We start from the raw sequence: 17733 nt of genomic DNA, 5'->3' as shown, positions 1-17733 counted from the left end.
TCCACAGGGATGCTTGCCCATGTTGACTCAAATGCTTCCCACAGTTGTGTCAAGTTGGCTGGATGTCCTTTGCGTGGTGGACCATTCTTGATACACACGGGAAACTGTTGATCATGAAAAACCCATCAGTGTTGCAGTTCTTGACACAAACCGGTGTGCCTGACACCTACTACCATACCCTGTTCAAAGGCAATGAAATGTTTTGTCTTGCCCATTCACTCTCTGAATGGCACACATACACATACACAATCCATGTCTCAATTGTCTCAAGGCTTAAACATCCTTCTTTAACCTGTCCTCCCCTATCTACACTGATTTTGAAGTTGATTGAACAAGTGACATCAATAAGGGATCATGGCTTTCATAGGTCAGTCTGTCAGGGAAAGAGAATGTTTTGTACACTCAGTGTGTTTTTGTTGTTTTAAGAACATTCCAATTTTCTATTCGACGATGGGATGAAGTTATATTGTGTGGTATTCAATTTTAGACTTAATACTCAATGTTTTAGTCTGCCCTGTAATTTAATTTACTGTAGAATCAAAGCTGAGATGTTTTGCTTGTCACAACATAGATTGTACAGAGATATATTTGCTGTCACCTACTTACAGCCCTATGTGCCATTGATAGATGAATGATATAATATTCCTAATTTAATCCTTTCCCTGTTTTGATTGTGTTTTCAAAAAAGCAATACTTCATCGAGAAATTAACATCCTCCTAGCTGACTTAGAATCCTGCTGTGCCTGGTGCATCACACAGTTGAAGTGTGAGGAAGGAACTCTCACAGGATAGGTGGAGGGAGTCCAGGCCTGAGTTCGTAGATTCTCTACTGGCTGCAGAGCATGCTTCTCAGACGATCTGTCAGTCATGCAATGTGAAAAGGGCTGTTCTGCGATGTAGAGACTGTCTGCCAAAACAGCTTTACTGCGAAGACTACGATGTCTCTACACATGCGAAGTTCCCCTTGCACAACAGAGAGTCCATGATGGAGGGATTCTACACGCCCCTTCCTGTTACACAAAGCGTTGTAACAAAATGTTTTTCCAGTACTAGAACTACGTTAAAACTTCAGGTCTCTTGCTACAGTATGTGTTAGCCTCCTGCACCACTGGCCTGCCATGCCCCTTATCTGTGCCCCTCTTGCATCCAATATTTTCTGCTCTTTACAACACAAGTACTCATCCTACTTTTGCATTGGTTTTCACTTGCTTTGCTGGCAACACTATGCACTGGCCCTGCTTTAACTCAAACACAGCCAGCCATAGTGAATTATAGTATGTTTTGTTTATAGTATTGATGTACACTACCGGTCAAAAGTTTTAGAACACCTACTCATTCAAGGGTTTTTCTTTATATTTACTATTTTCTACATTGTAGAATAATAGTGAAGACATCAAAACCATGAAATAACACATATGGAATCATGTAGTAACCATAAAATGTGTTAAACAAAATATATTTTATATTTGAGGTTCTTCAAATAGCCACCCTTTGCCTTGATGACAGCTTTGCACACTCTTAGCATTCTTTCAACCAGCTTCACCTGGAATGCTTTTCCAACAGTCTTGAAGGAGTTCCCACATATGCTGAGCACTTGTTGGCTGCTTTTCCTTCACTCTGCGGTCCGACTCATCCCAAACCATCTCAATGTGGTTGAGGTCGGGGGATTGTGGAGGCCAGGTCCTCTGATGCAGCACTCCATCACTCTCCTTCTTGGTAAAATAGCCATTACACAGCCTGGAGGTGTGTTGGGTCATTGTCCTGTTGAAAAACTAATCAAAATCAAATGAAATAAAAAAAAGATTGTCACATGCGCCGAATACAACAGGTGTAAACTTTAGAGTGAAATGCTTACTTACAAGCCCTTAATCAACAATGCAGTTTTAAGAAAGAATAACAAACAAAAAATCACAGAAAATATAAAATAATACGAAATAAAAGTAACAAATAATTAAAGAGCAGCAGTAAAAATAACAACAGCGAGGCTATATACAGGGGGTATAATATAGATGGTTTGGGATGAGTCGGACCGCAGATTGAAGGAAAAGCAGCCAACAAGTGCTCAGCATATGTGGGTACTCCTTCAAGACTGTTGGAAAAGCATTCCAGGTGAAGCTGGTTGAGAGAATGCCAAGAGTGTGCAAAGCTGTCATCAAGGCAAATGGTGGCTATTTTGAAGAATCTCAAAAATAAAATGTTTATTTGTTTAACACTTTTTTTTGGTTACTACATGATTCCATATGTGTTATTTCATAGCTTTGATGTCTTCACTATTATTCTACAATGTAGAAAATAGTAAAAATAAAGAAAAACCCTTGAATGAGTAGGTGTTCTAAAACTTTTGACCAGTAGTGTAAATATAACAGTGTAAAAAATATTTTGGAAGCTAGAGAAATGCATTTATTAATGTCTACATTTGTTTTTGCCACGTTTGTTCTATTACATACACCTTCATGCATACTTTTAAATGATATGTGAGATAAAAATAAATATGAAAACATTTTCCTTAAAGTATAATTTTATAGAAAATACTAATGTTACTATCCCCACTACAACACAAATACTTAAATACATTACATTTTGTCCTTGAAACATTTAATTGAAATAATGTAGAATCCATTCATTCCTATGGAGGACTTGTCAATATGGCCGTCCGGTGGCTTCAAAGCATCTCATTGGCAAAAACATGGCATATGCAATCCAGGGTTTATATAGATCATTGCTTAGGACCCATCAGCGCAACAAAGTCCTCTGCTGCCACCTGGAGGAACAAAGGAGTGATTGCAAAAAGCATATAGGAATGTGTAGGCTATGATGTAGTCTGATCCATGGTTGTTTTGTATTTTAACTGTAAGTCGTTTGTTCTGTATTGTATAATAAGGTCTATAACATCATGAATATAATTGATGCTGGCCAGCCTGAACCTATTTCCTGACTGACGCAGTCACAGACGAAATTGAAAGTAAAATTTCATTTCCACCATTTTATTATTGCTCTATCAATGTCTATGCGTCATGCTAGGCTACTCGAAATGCAGCAGGAAAGTGGTAAGTCAACATGTTTTATAAAAGTGTCAAGTGACGATATTTTTATGATTGGCAGATAGGATAATTGTTATCCAAACTAGGCGAAACTTTAGAACTCATAACGTCGTTGCAATTCCTCAGGTAGGACTGAACACGTAACAATCAAATGGCCCTTGGAACATACAGTATCTTGTATAATGGCGGGGCGGATTGCACACAAGAAAGTATACGAAATTGATTTTACACAACATCAAACCTAAGCCTGTTATTTGTACTTACCATACATGAGACGTGTTCAAATGTATACGATTAAATAAGTACTTGGCATTGGCAACTGCTATTTTACCCCGTTTGAGACGCGGTACAAGTAAACTAGCTGGCGGCGTTCCAGGTCATATTTTTTGCAGTTGCGCTGCTAGTCTTAGAAGATTGGTATGTCACATGAATGTGTCTCATGAGATGGTAAACTCATATCCAGGCGTTGTGACCAATGTTCACTCCGGCGCGCAGTAGCCCCGAGACTGCCGCGCCAAAGAAATACGTATCAGTTCACCGAGAGAAGCACGAGATTGAACTACACTCAACTTTCTAGAGTTTTCCCTCTTAATTAACACTATCAACGTTTCCCTTTACTGTGGCAATTGTGATCGAATCAACGCAATGTTAGCCACTTTCAATACAACAAAATGAACTATGCAAGACATAGAATGAACTATGCCACCAATGCTCCTTATAGGACACACCACTGCACTCTATACTCCTCTGTAAACTGGTCTCTGTGTACCCGTCGCAAGACCCACTGGTTGATGCTTATTTATTAAACCCTCTTAGGCCTCACTCCCCCCTATCTGAGATACCTACTGCAGCCCTCATCCTCCACATACAACACCTGTTCTGCCAGTCACATTCTGTTAAAGGTCCCCAAAGCACACACATCCCCGGGTCGCTTCTCTTTTCAGATCGCTGCAGCTAGCGACTGGAACGAGCTGCAAAGAACACTCAAACTGGACAGTTTTATCTCCATCTTTTCATTCAAAGACTCAATCATGGACACTCTTACTGACAGTTGTGGCTGCTTCATGTAATGTATTGTTGTCTCTACCTTCTTGCCTTTGTGCTGTTGTCTGTGTCCAATAATTTTTGTACCATGTTTTGTGCTGCTACCATGCTGTGTTGTTGTCTTAGGTCTCTCTTTATGTAGTGTTGTGGTGTGTCTATTGTCATGATGTGTGTTTTGTCCTATATTTTTTGTTTTAAATCCCAGCCCCCATCCCCACAGGAGGCCTTTTGCCTTTTGGTAGGCGTCATTGTAAATAAACATTTCTTCATAACTGACTTGCATAGTTAAATAAAAAATAAAATAGATGTTGTTGTAGGCAGAACGCATCTGAGTAGGATTCTATTGCATTGACACGCATGTCAGCGCGTACGCTACACAGACTGGTGCAGCATAACCAATCAGAACTACAGTAGGCATATATGCAAATAGACCATTGCCATATATGAATCTGTGCCATTTACTTTGAACTGCATTTACATTTTACATTTTAGTCATTTAGCAGACGCTCTTATCCAGAGCGACTTACAGGAGCAATTAGGGTTAAGTGCCTTGCTCAAGGGGACTGTTTACTTTGAACTGGGCTGTTTACAGCAGGGGTATCAAACGTCAAACGATCAGGCCCGCAAACGGGTTTAATCCGGCCCGCGAGATGATTTTGTAAAGTATAAAAATGAGCTGCAATTTTTCAATAAATGAAACTGCTGTTCCAATTGTGTCCACTGGATGGCGCAATATCAATTGTGTTAAGCAAGCAAACTGTTTATACCGGGGCAGAGCAAATAGGTCAAGCAAGTGCAGCCAGTCTGGATGAGCTACTTTGTTTTGCCCGCGATATTTATTACGGCTTACGGCTGTGCTGAGGCGTTTCTTTGATTTACGAGAAGAAATTGAACAGTTCATGGAAGAAAAGGGCAAACCAGTGTTAGAATTTCATTCCGCAGAATGGATGCAGGACCTTGCATTTATGGTGGATGTTACAGAGCACCTGAATAACTTGAACAAACAACTGCAAGGGCGCAACAAAGTTGCCACGCAGTATTATGACAGCATACGTTCTTTCAAGTTGAAGCTGTCATTGTGGGAGACGCAACTCGCCGGTGGTGATGCAGCTCACTTCCCCTGTCTGAAAAATGTGTGCGCGACCCAACATGTGGCAGACATGAAGCATTTCAAAGATAAAATAACGGGACTGTTAAGGGAGTTTGAGCTACGCTTTCAGATTTTTGGTGAACTGGAGAAAGACTTCAAAGTTTTTTGTTCGCCATTCACCGTGAATCCCTCTGATCTGCCCGTCAGTATCCAACTTGAAATAATAGACTTGCAGTGTGACTCGGATTTCAAGGGCAAATTTGCCGCAGCTGGCTTGGACACATTTGATCAGAATCTCTTGCCAGGTTACCCCAACTTGACAGCCCTCGCTGCAAAACTGTTGTGCATGTTTGGAACCACATATCTTTGTGAGCAAGTTCTCTGTAATGAGCATAAATAAAACAAAGCTGCGCTCAAGGCTCACGCACAAGCACTTGAATCTCATCCTGAAGTTGGCTGCCACTCAGGATGTGACGCCTGATATTGATGCGCTGGTGAAAGCTAAAAGATGCCAGGTATCAGGAGTCAAATAAACTATGCAACCCCACTTAAAGTGCTGCATGAGACACCCTGATATAGTTCTGTGATCTGTGATATACTTCTGTGAATCACTGAGGCATTGTGTGTTTGTGTGTTGTTTGTCCTCAGAATTTCAAATAACTTGAGGTGTTTTATGATTAATAGTGATGTTGTGCTTTTGGACACACTGTCCTCAGGCTCCAGCTTTATGTTTTTATGTTGATGTGCTATTGTTTTTAATTGATTTTATTTGTATATTTAACCTATTCTTGACTGTGGTTCTTGCACTTGTTTGGGGAACAGGATTTCATTATTTTCATCTACATTTCTGCCTGAGAAATGACACCCTGATATAGTTCTGTGATCTGTGAAACAGTTCTGTGAATCACTGAGGCATTGTGTGTTTGTGTGTTCTTTTTCTTTAGAATTTTCAAATAAACTTGAGGTGTTTTATGATTAATAGTGATGTTGTGCTTGTACTATTTTGGACACACTGTCCTCAGGCTCCAGTTTTATGTTTTATGTTGATAGTATTAAAACAAAGAAAACAATCTGAAGTTGTTGTTTTTAAGTTATATATACCATGATTTTACCGGTCCGGCCCACTTGGGAATAGATTTTCCTCCATGTGGCCCCTGAGCTAAAATGAGTTTGACACCCCTGGTTTACAGCATGAGTGGTCGTGAGTAGAGGCGCTTGTTTTGAGATCAAAGCCAGAGCTGCATGTAGCCACTTGTGCACATTTTGTTCATATCCTTTGCTAGTTAGTTAGTTATTAGCCAAGTTATAGATAATTTGTAGTCAGCAATAGGGGAGTGATTGCTTCCTACAGGAGCACAAAATGTGTAAATGTCTAGACATCTTTGAAAGGCAAGTCAAGGAAAAGATATTTTTTTTGTCTTAAAGGGGCAGTGTTGTATTTTGAGAAGTAGCCAATAGGGAAAGGGAAAAAGGGATCAACTCATATCAAATAAAATTTTATTTGTTACATACACGTGTTTAGCAGATGTTATAGCGGGTGTAGCAATGCTTGTGCAGGAATATCTAACACAACAACATATACCCAATACACACAAAAAAGTAAGGAATGGGATTTAAGAATATATACATATATGGACAAGCAATGACAGAGCGGCATGGACTAAGATACAGAAGAATATTATAGAATAGAATGCAGTAAATACATATGAGATGAGTAGTGCAAGATATGTAAACATTATTAAAGTGACTAGTGTTCCATTTCTTAAAGTGGCCATTGATTTCAATAGGCAGCAGCAGCCTCTAATGTGCTAGTGATGGCTATTTAACAGTCTGATGGCCTTGAGATAGAAGCTGTTTTTCATTCTCTCGGTCCCAGCTTTGATGCACCTGTACTGACCTCGCCTTCTGGATGATAGCGGGGTGAACAGGCAGTGGCTCGGGTGGTTGATGATCTTTTTGGCCTTCCTGTGACATCGGTTGCTGTATGTGTCTTGGAGGGCGGGTAGTTTGCCCCCGGTAATGCGTTCGGCAGACCGCACCACCCTCTGGAGAGCCCTGTGGTTGTGGGCGGTGCAGTTGCCGTACCAGGCAGTGATGCAGCCTGACAGAATGCTCTCAATTGTGCATTTGTAAAAGTTTGTGAGGGTTTTAGGTGATTAGCCAAATTTCTTCAGCCTCCTGAGTTTGAAGAGGCTCTGTTGCGCCTTCTTCTACACACTGTCTGCGTGGGTGGACCATTTCAGTTTGTCGGTGATGTGTACGCCAAGGAACTTGAAGCTTTCCACCTTCTCCACTGCGGTTCCCTCGATGTGGATTGGGGGGTGCACCCTCTGCTGTTTCCTGAAGTCCACAATCATCTCCTTTGTTTTGTTGATGTTGAGTGAGAGGTTATTTTCCTGGCACCACACTCCCAGAGCCCTCACCTCCTCCCTGTAGGCGGTCTCGTCATTGTTGGTAATCAAGCCTACTACTGTTGTGTCGTCTGCAAACTTGATGATTGAGTTGGAGGCCTGCTTGGCCACGCAGTCATGGGTGAACAGGGAGTACAGGAGGGGGCTGAGCACGCACCCTTGTGGGGCCCCAGTGTTGAGGATCAGCGAAGTGGAGATGTTGTTTCCTACCTTCACCACCTGGGTGCGGCCTGTCAGGAAGTCCAGGACCCAGTTGCACAGGGCGGGGTTCAGACCCAGGGCCTCGAGCTTAATGATGAGCTTGGAGGGTACTATGGTGTTGAATGCTGAGCTATAGTCAATGAACAGCATTCTTACATAGGTATTCCTCTTGTCCAGATGGAATAGGACAGTGTGCAGTGTGATGGCAATTGCATCGTCTGTGGATCTATTGGGGCGGTAAGCAAATTAAAGTGGGTCTAGGGTGACAGGTAAGGTAGAGGTGATATGATCCTTGACTAGTCTCTCAAAGCACTTCATGATGACAGAGGTGAGTGCTACAGGGCGATAGTCATTTAGTTCAGTTTTCTTTGCTTTCTCGGGTACAGGAACAATGGTGGCCATCTTGAAGCATGTGGGAACAGCAGACTGGGAAAGGGAGAGATTGAATATGTCCATGAACACACCAGCCAGCTGGTCTGCGCATGCTCTGAGGACGCGGCTAGGGATGCCGTCTGGGCCGGCAGACTTGCGGGGGTTAACATGCTTAAATGTCTTAATCACGTCGGCCATGGAGAAGGAGAGGCCACAGTCCTTGGTAGTGGGCCTCGTCAGTGGCACTGTGTTATCCTCAAAGCGGGCGAAGAAGGTGTTTAGCTTGTCTGGAAGTGAGATGTCGGCGACGTGGCTGGTTTTCTTTTTGTAGTCCGTGATTGTCTGTAGACCCTGCCACATACGTCTTGTGTCTGAGCCGTTGAATTGCGACTCCACTTTGTCTCTATACTGATGGTTTTCCAGTTTAATTGCCTTGGGAGTGAGTAGCTACACTGTTTGTATTCTGCCATATTCCCAGTCACCTTGCCATGGTTGAATGCGGTGGTTCGCGCTTTCAGATTTGCGCGAATACTGCCGTCTATCCAAGGTTCCTGGTTAGGGTACGTTTTAATAGTCACAGTGGGCACAACATCACCTATACACTTCCTGATAAACTCCGTCACCGTTTCAGTGTATATGTCTAAATTATTTTCGGAAGCTACCCGGAACATATCCCAGTCCGCGTGATCAAAACAATCTTGAAGCGTGGATTCCGATTGGTCAGACCAGCATTGAATAGTCCTTAGCCAGGGTACTTCCTGTTTGAGTTTCTGCCTATAGGAAGGGAGAAGCAAAATGGAGTCGTGGTCAGATTTGCCGAAAGGAGGGCGGGGCAGGGCCTTATAACCATCTCGGAAGTTTGAATAGCAATGGTCGAGGATTTTAGCAGCCCAGTCGATATGTTGATAGAACTTCGGCAGCCTAGTCCTCAAATTTGCTTTGTTAAAATCCCCGGCTACAATAAATGCAGCCTCAGGATATGTGGTTTCCAGTTTGCATAAGGTCCAGTGAAGTTCTTTGAGGGCTGTCGTGGTATCGGCTAGAGGGGGGATATACACGGCCGTGACTATAACCGAAGAGAATTCTCTTGGGAGATAATAGGGTCGGCATTTGATTGTGAGAAATTCTAGGTCGGTTGAACAGAAGGACTTGAGTTCCTCTATGTTCCTACAATTACACCATGAGTTGTTAATCATGAAACACACACCTCTGCCCTTCTGCTTCCCGGAGAGATATTTATTCCTGTCTGCGCAATGAACTGAGAACCCATCTGGCTGGACCGATTTCGACAGAATATCCCAAGAGAGCCATGTTTCCGTGAAACAGAGTATGTTACAGTCCTTGATGTCTCTCTGGAAAGAAATCCTTGCCCGTAGTTCGTTGGCTTTGTTAACTAAATATTGAACATTAGCGAGTAGAATACTTGGAAGCGGTGTGTGGATACCTAGTCAGTTGTACAACTGAATGCATTCAACTGAAATGTGTCTTCCACATTTAACCCAACCCCTAGGCAGAGTGTAGCATAATTTGTCTGATTTTCTGTTATAATGGTATGAGAATAATAATGCATTTTATTTTATAAATTGGTTTCTTGCATCAAACAACAACAACATTTTCAGTCACAATGACAAGTGGATAAACAGGTTAATGTCAAGCCCTATATGTATTTTTTTTTTTGCAAAAGTCTCATGGAATGTAGGCTGAATGATAGAACAGCTATATCCATGTTAAAATGTTATGGGATGTATTTTCTCCATTGTTTTTGATGGTAGGCCACTCTGGTAGGCCTACATGATGATCAAATAGCCACAGTAGCCTACTTGGCAACTGTTAAAACTGTAACTTAAAGCGGGTACAGCCTCAGTGTTCACAGTAAACGCACACCGGAAGTTACACAGAATTTTCACAACGTTCAAGTTTGCGCTCAGCAGACCTGAAAATTGCTCAGTGCCGAAATAATTAGAGGGAACATTGGTTGTGAGATCTAATGTTCATAGTGCAACTGCAGAAAAATACAATCTGGAACGGCATCTTTCTCTCGATTTAAATGGGTCAGGTGTTACTAGCTACTTGTGAGGTTAATGAATCTCTGTTCTCCGTCAGATAAATATGGTCTCAAAATGGTGGAGTGGTGTATACTACAGTCTATAGACTGTGTGAAACAAACTCAACTCTAAGATTGGTGACTAGAATTTCATTAGAAATTACTGACAAGAAAATGATCAACTAAATCACATGATGATGGTGCACCTTTACAAGTAGTCTATCCTAAATCAACTGATTTATCACACTAGCCTAATACAGCAGCCATCAGCATTATATTCTGAGAGTATCGAGGCAGTGCTGGACAGATACCACGATTTGTTAAGACACTTATTTATGTGTGTACTGTAGTGTAGTCTACTAGTGAACATTACTGTAGTCCAGTCCATGTTTTCATTATTCTGATAACTACTGTAGTGTAGCCTACTAGTGAACATTACTGTAGTCCAGTCCATGGTTTCATTATACTGATAACTACTGTAGTGTAGTCTACTAGTGAACATTACTGTAGTCCAGTCCATGGTTTCATTATACTGATAACTACTGTAGTGTAGTCTACTAGTGAACATTACTGTAGTCCAGTCCATGTTTTCATTATACTGATAACTACTGTAGTGTAGTCTACTAGTGAACATAACTGTAAGTCCAGTCCATGGTTTCATTATACTGATAACTACTGTAGTGTAGTCTACTAGTGAACATTACTGTTAGTCCAGTCCATGGTTTCATTATACTGATAACTACTGTAGTGTAGTCTACTAGTGAACATTACTGCAGTCCAGTCCATGGTTTCATTATACTGATAACTACTGTAGTGTAGCCTACTAGTGAACATTACTGTAGTCCAGTCCAGTGGCGGCTCCTGAAAAAATTCTCAGGGGGGGCAATTTTTCTGATGATTTAGGTGACCTACACACATTTTTTAAAAGATATGTCCAGCAACAACATGAAGACAGGGGCAGCATATAAATCAATACCAGAAGCATTTATTGACTGATCTCAAAAGTGTTGGCTTACAAAATCAAAATAAGTTATCACAGTAAAAATAATCAAGGGTGTTCTTTCACATTCCTCAACACTGCATAAACAATATGCATTTCCATAAACAAATGAAATATCAGCTGAAAATACAGCATCTTGGTATTTGTTCAGATTGCAGGATCAACAAGAGCTTTTACCACATTTTTTGCCTCATGGTTGAATTGGAAATATGTGCACCTGAGCATAATTCACAACAAGCAAGCAGGAGCTTTTGATAGAGGCTACTGAAAACATTGATGCAAGTTATTGGTAATAAGACATTTTTATAGACTTCCATATTCTGCCCTCTTGTATAGATTTGTGAAAATGAACAGTGATAGACATTTTGCCTGAAAACAGAATTTGAAAGTAATTTCTAGAAAAGGTAAACACAGCTATCTGTATGGCTTTGTAAAAATGAACAACCATATTCTGGCCAATTGTATAGATTTGTAAATATGAACAACCATATTCTGGCCAATTGTATAGATTTGTAAAAATGAACATGAACAGATTATTTATTTTTTTACTTTAAAAAAAATGAAAAATAACTATTTTAAACAACATCAACTGTGAACTGATTTGGGCGTGTGTGTGTTAAAGAGACAGACAGGGAGGGACAAAGAGAGAGAGAGGCTACATTACTTGTACTGAAACTGTTCTCTTCTCTGTTTCAATACAGCAAAGCGTTCAATGACTTTCTCATTGAAATCAGGCATGCTGAGGACTAGTTCCCTCTCCATGGAAAGCATGGCCAGTGCATTCAGACGTTCCTGGCCCATTGAATTTCGCAGGAATGTCTTAACTCGTGTCAAAGTTGAGAAACATCTCTCAGCTTCAGCTGTTGTCATGGGAGTAGTTATGAGGATGTTCAACAGAGTCACAGTCTCAGAGAACGTCTCCTGGAGGTTGTAGCTCATGAGAACCTGGTACAGTGCCAGTGCACCACAGCATCCCTTGAATTCAGGATTCTCATAGATCAGAGATAGTTCTGTCTTGAGCTTTGCCTTGCTCAGCATGGGGTATGCATTCACAGTGGCATTCAGAGCCTCATCAGGAAATGAATGGCAGTACCTTTCAAACATGTCTGCTTGCAGTAAGGTAGCACTCACAAGGTGGCCAGAGAAAGAGAACCTTTCTTTGGTGTGATCCAGGATGGTGTTGCAGACCTCTTCAGACAGCCTCTGCTTCTCCTCTTCTCTCAAAGCTGTTCTGGGTCTTTTGGCTCCTGTTGCTTCTTGCAGCTGCTGTTGAGAGGAGTCCCTGAAGGAAAACAGACCAATGTGTTTGTTGGCTTTGTACAGTATTGTTGTCTATGTGATGCACAGGTATATGCAATGTATCCATGTATAGTACAAATACTTCAGTTCCACTTAAAATGGGCAGGGATGCATAAAGTCTTTAGTGTTTAAGTTAGCCTTTGTGTCTCACATAGCCTGGATGTTCAGCACAGTATACAGTGGTGCTCATAAGCTTATGATCCCATGCTAAAGTTGACTAAAAAGAGGAATAAAAAATAAAAGAAAATTGGTGTCCTTAAAGGTTGGATTTTCCAACTTTTTTAATTAAGTCATTAAGATCAATTTCCAAAAGATGATTTTTTTATTTTTGTATTCCTCTTTTTAGTCAACTTTAGAATGTGTTCATACACTTATGAGCACCACTGTACAGTACACATAGTATATAAAATAAGCTAGATTACACCACTGGCCATATATAATGAGAATAATGTAATTTCAAACACAAATGCAGTCTCCTTTCATGCATACATTTTCAAATAAAGCTCTGCTTTGAGAAAGATCGAATGATATTGTTTAATCTTACCTTATGGCCTGCACACTGCTTGTGAAGCTGTCGAGGGCACGTTTGATAAAGACAGCATCGATGTCCTTCTTCTGTAGCTTCTGGTACAGAATGTCGACGTGGGGCATGATTTTGTGAAAAAGCCGCAGGAAAAAAATAAAATCTTCATAATGTAGCATCCTCACGTAGCCAGATGCCTCTCTCACGGTGGGCTGGTCAAATGAACCCAATGAACCCGTCCGAATGGCTTCAAAACATTCTATGAGGTCGTCTCGATTCTCGTAGACAGTGTTCACGACTCTGATTAGTAGAAACCTGTTGAATTATTAAATTTGGTCTGGGAGGTCCTAATTGTTTCGTTGCCAATTTATCTTGATTTGTTCGCCGACAAAAAGGAACTTCTTTCAAAGAGACAATCGAGTTGCACTGAAGGCTAGCCATTTTGACAGTAGTAGTGAATTGATTGATGAGGCTACCCGCTCTTTTCTTAGTTACGTTCATGGTTATGTTACGTATTACAAAAGCGCGTAAGTGCAAGCCCTCAGAAACCCATAGAGATTGTATTGAAAGCTCTGATATTTGAAAAAAATTGATTTTACATTAGAGGCTATGAGAGACTTCTGGGCGATTTTCAACCTGACTGAAATCGCCCCAAAACGGGCGGGGACATTTGAAGCACGACTTTAGCCTGATTGGACATTTAGTGGCAGATCAGACGTCTAGATTAGAACACTGATAACTACTGTTGCCGTGATATAATTGATTAGAAAAAAAAACCGTCCTTTTCCCGTTTGGCAGTGCGTCGCCCATATCGCCCTAATGAACACACCGCCCCTGGTCCAGTCTATGTTTTCATTATACTGATAACTACTATAGTGTAGTCTACTAGTGAACATTACTGTAGTCCAGTCCATGGTTTCATTATACTGATAACTACTGTAGTGTAGTCTACTAGTGAACATTACTCTAGTCCAGTCCATGTTTTCATTATACTGTTAACTGATGCAGTCACTATTCCATTCCATATTTTACTCATGCATTAGTTGAGCTACATGGCTAGTGAACAACAATGTAGGCTATCTATGTATCTCCACAATGCTTTCGAAATCAGACACCCGACCTACATTCTAATAATCCCTCTTACCCCATGTTACCCTATAAAGAGCAAAATGTGAACAAATATTTGTATTTATTTTTCATTGTATGTGCACTGTAGTGGCCATTAGGACTCGGTTGGTAGTAAATATTAAACATTACAGTAAATGGGGACACTAAACAACATAGTTAGCACATCCTGACTATTTAGCTGTTATTTAATGTGAAAAAATGGTTGCACTTTTCTGAAAACTCGTCAAACTATTCCTGAGATATTTACCTATTAGAAACAATTAGAAAAATTATAATGACACAATTACGCACACTTAACATAAAATGTACTAAGTGTGATGATAATTGTGATGATAGCCATTTTAAAGAACCAGAAAGAAAAAAGTATCACGGTGACACTCCCACATTGGTCACTGAGCCCAGAATGTCTCTCAAAGGTACAGCTTTACCTAACACAATGAATCATGTGGAAGTTGAGCAAGTTGAGGAGACTAAACAGCTTGGAGTAACCCTGGATTGTAAACTGTCATGGTCAAAGCATATTGATACAACAGTAGTTAAGATGGGGAGAAGTATGTCCATAATTAGGCGCTGCTCTGCCTTTTTAACAACACTATCAACAAGGCAGGTCCTACAGGCCCTAGTTTTGTTGCACCTAGACTACTGTTCAGTAGTGTGGTCAGGTGCCACAAAGAGGGACTTGGGAAAATTGCAGTTGGCTCAGAACAGGGCAGCACGGCTGGCCCTTAAATGTACACGGAGAGCTAACATTAATGACATGCATGTTATTCTCTCCTGGCTTAGAGTGGAAGAGAGATTGACTTCATCACTGCTTGTTTTTTTAAGAGGTGTAGACAAGCTGAATGTACCGAGCTGTCTGTTTGGAATGCTGGCACACAGCTCGGACACCCATGCATACCCCACGAGACTTGGGGACTCTTCACAGTCCCCAAGTCCAGAATAGGCTACGGGAAACACACAGTACTACATAGAGCCATGACCACATGGAACTCAATTCCACATCATGTAACTCAGTCAAGCAGTAAAATCAGATTTAAAAAAACAGATCAAACTACACTTTATGGAACAGCGCAGACTGTGAAGAGACACACACACACACATTTTAATATTGTTATTTTGCTCTATTATTGATTTTGCATTGTAAATATGTTATGGTAGAGTAGTGTGTAATAATGTGTTGTGTTATGTATTGTATGTAAATTGTGATTGGACCCCAGGAAGAGTAGCTGGGGAGCCGCTAATTGGGGAGCCGCTTGGCAGCCGCTAATTGGGATCCGTAATAAATACACTGCTCAAAAAAATAAAGGGAACACTAAAATAACACATCCTAGATCTGAATCAATGAAATAATCTTATTAAATACTTTTTTCTTTACATAGTTGAATGTGCTGACAACAAAATCACACAAAAATTATCAATGGAAATCAAATGTATCAACCCATGGAGGTCTGGATTTGGAGTCACACTCAAAATTAAAGTGGAAAACCACACTACAGGCTAATCCAACTTTGATGTAATGTCCTTAAAACAAGTCAAAATGAGGCTCAGTAGTGTGTGTGGCCTCCACGTGCCTGTATGACCTCCCTACAACGCCTGGGCATGCTCCTGATGAGGTGGCGGATGGTCTCCTGAGGGATCTCCTCCCAGACCTGGACTAAAGCATGAAGAGCACAGGGCGCCAGTGGCGAATTTGCCAATCTTGGTGTTCTCTGGCAAATGCCAAACGTCCTGCACGGTGTTGGGCTGTAAGCACAACCCCCACCTGTGGACGTCGGGCCCTCATACCACCCTCATGGAGTCTGTTTCTGACCGTTTGAGCAGACACATGCACATTTGTGGCCTGTTGGAGGTCATTTTGCAGGGCTCTGGCAGTGCTCCTCCTGCTCCTCCTTGCACAAAGGCGGAGGTAGCGGTCCTGCTGCTGGGTTGTTGCCCTCCTACGGCCTCCTCCACGTCTCCTGATGTACTGGCCTGTCTCCTGGTAGCGCCTCCATGCTCTGGACACTACGCTGACAGACACAGCAAACCTTCTTGCCACAGCTCGCATTGATGTGCCATCCTGGATGAGCTGCACTACCTGAGCCACTTGTGTGGGTTGTAGACTCCGTCTCATGCTACCACTAGAGTGAAAGCACCGCCAGCATTCAAAAGTGACCAAAACATCAGCCAGGAAGCATAGGAACTGAGAAGTGGTCTGTGGTCACCACCTGCAGAACCACTCCTTTATTGGGGGTGTCTTGCTAATTGCCTATAATTTCCACCTGTTGTCTATTCCATTTGCACAACAGCATGTGAAATGTATTGTCAATCAGTGTTGCTTCCTAAGTGGACAGTTTGATTTCACAGAAGTGTGATTGACTTGGAGTTACATTGTGTTGTTTAAGTGTTCCCTTTATTTTTTTGAGCAGTGTACAAATACAAATACACAGTGGCATGCCATGTATGGTCTTAGAGATATCGACCAAAAAACGAAAGTTCATTAGAAAGGACAAAAATGAATTGCTGGGTCTCAGGAGGATACGATAATACAACAAGAGGAGTTTACAGTGTATTGTGATTTTTACCAATGCATTTATCACTACGTGCTTAGGCTACAAAACACCAGAACAGGGCAGTTGTATTTTTGTGTCTACAATCTTGTATTTTCACAATTAAATTAGGCACAAAATGCATTACAGAATGACATTAAAATGTCAATTTAAATCCCCAAAACAGCAGGCCAACACTAGGCCTACTCTGCTTTTGTGTTTAAACGTTTTAATGTAATGGTATTCACTCTTTTTTATTTACAGATTGATATGGGACCAGACCAGTCCTCTTCAGGATTGTGAAACCACCTCTCTGAGAGTTATAATGAGTTATCATCAGGGGGCTAAGGGTGGTGCCATCCTTAAAGAAAGACAGAAGGATTGGTCACCAAACAAGGACCTTGATGAGACCATGGACCCTGATATGAAGAGGTGTGTGTGTGTGTGTGTGCGCGCACAACTGCTCGTTGAAGACTTTTAGATCTGTATCCTATTGAAAAGTAATGCATTTTTAGAAGGATACTGAGTTACTGCATAGTACATTTAACAGAAAATATGAAAGATTTGGTAAGCGTAAATGACTGAGGACAAACCAAGTCCAAAGGTAGTTCACTTCTGTAATGCTGCATGTGATTTTAGTATTTACTAAAGGTGCATGTCTGTCTTGTATTATTTGCAGTGTCCATCCAGAGATAGCTGAGTCTGTTTCCTCTGGTTGTTTATCAATGAAGAGTGGTGAATCAATGGTTCACTCTCTTCATGTCAAAGAGGGGGCCTCTTCACAAAGAAAAGGGTGAGTTTCTACATGTTACCAGGAAATAGAACAGTTATGTAATACATGTAGTTGGCTAGAAGAGGAGAAGCTGCAATTCACATTACCGCTAACATTCATATTTAGAACCATCTCTGTAATTAAGTGATAATGCCCGAGGCTACTGTAGGATATGAGGAAGCGCTGTGGGACTGAAGTTTTTAATGAAAATATGTAAATCATTATTTGAATATGTTGGTAACCCATCTCTATAATTAAGTGATAATGCAAGAGAAGCCGG

At 41.2% G+C, this 17733-nt stretch overlaps 1 pseudogene across 1 annotated transcript in view; it reads left to right on the top strand.

Annotated features, from left to right (window-relative positions):
• The first annotated feature begins 2982 nt into the window (after positions 1–2982).
• The window catches only part of LOC311110137 (interferon-induced very large GTPase 1-like), a 37192-nt pseudogene continuing 22441 nt past the window's right edge, over positions 2983–17733 (top strand). Inside the window, exons 1-3 of the transcript XR_014615259.1 lie at positions 2983–3047; positions 16946–17113; positions 17361–17474. The product of XR_014615259.1 is annotated as an interferon-induced very large GTPase 1-like (transcript). The remainder of the gene's footprint in view (positions 3048–16945; positions 17114–17360; positions 17475–17733) is intronic.

Source organism: Coregonus lavaretus (assembly GCF_964263955.1).
Source record: "Coregonus lavaretus genome assembly, contig: SUPER_35_unloc_2, whole genome shotgun sequence".
NCBI classification, from domain to species: domain Eukaryota; kingdom Metazoa; phylum Chordata; class Actinopteri; order Salmoniformes; family Salmonidae; genus Coregonus; species Coregonus lavaretus.
The sequence above is the reverse complement of the archived record's forward strand: the minus strand, read 5'-3'. Positions and strand labels throughout refer to the sequence as shown.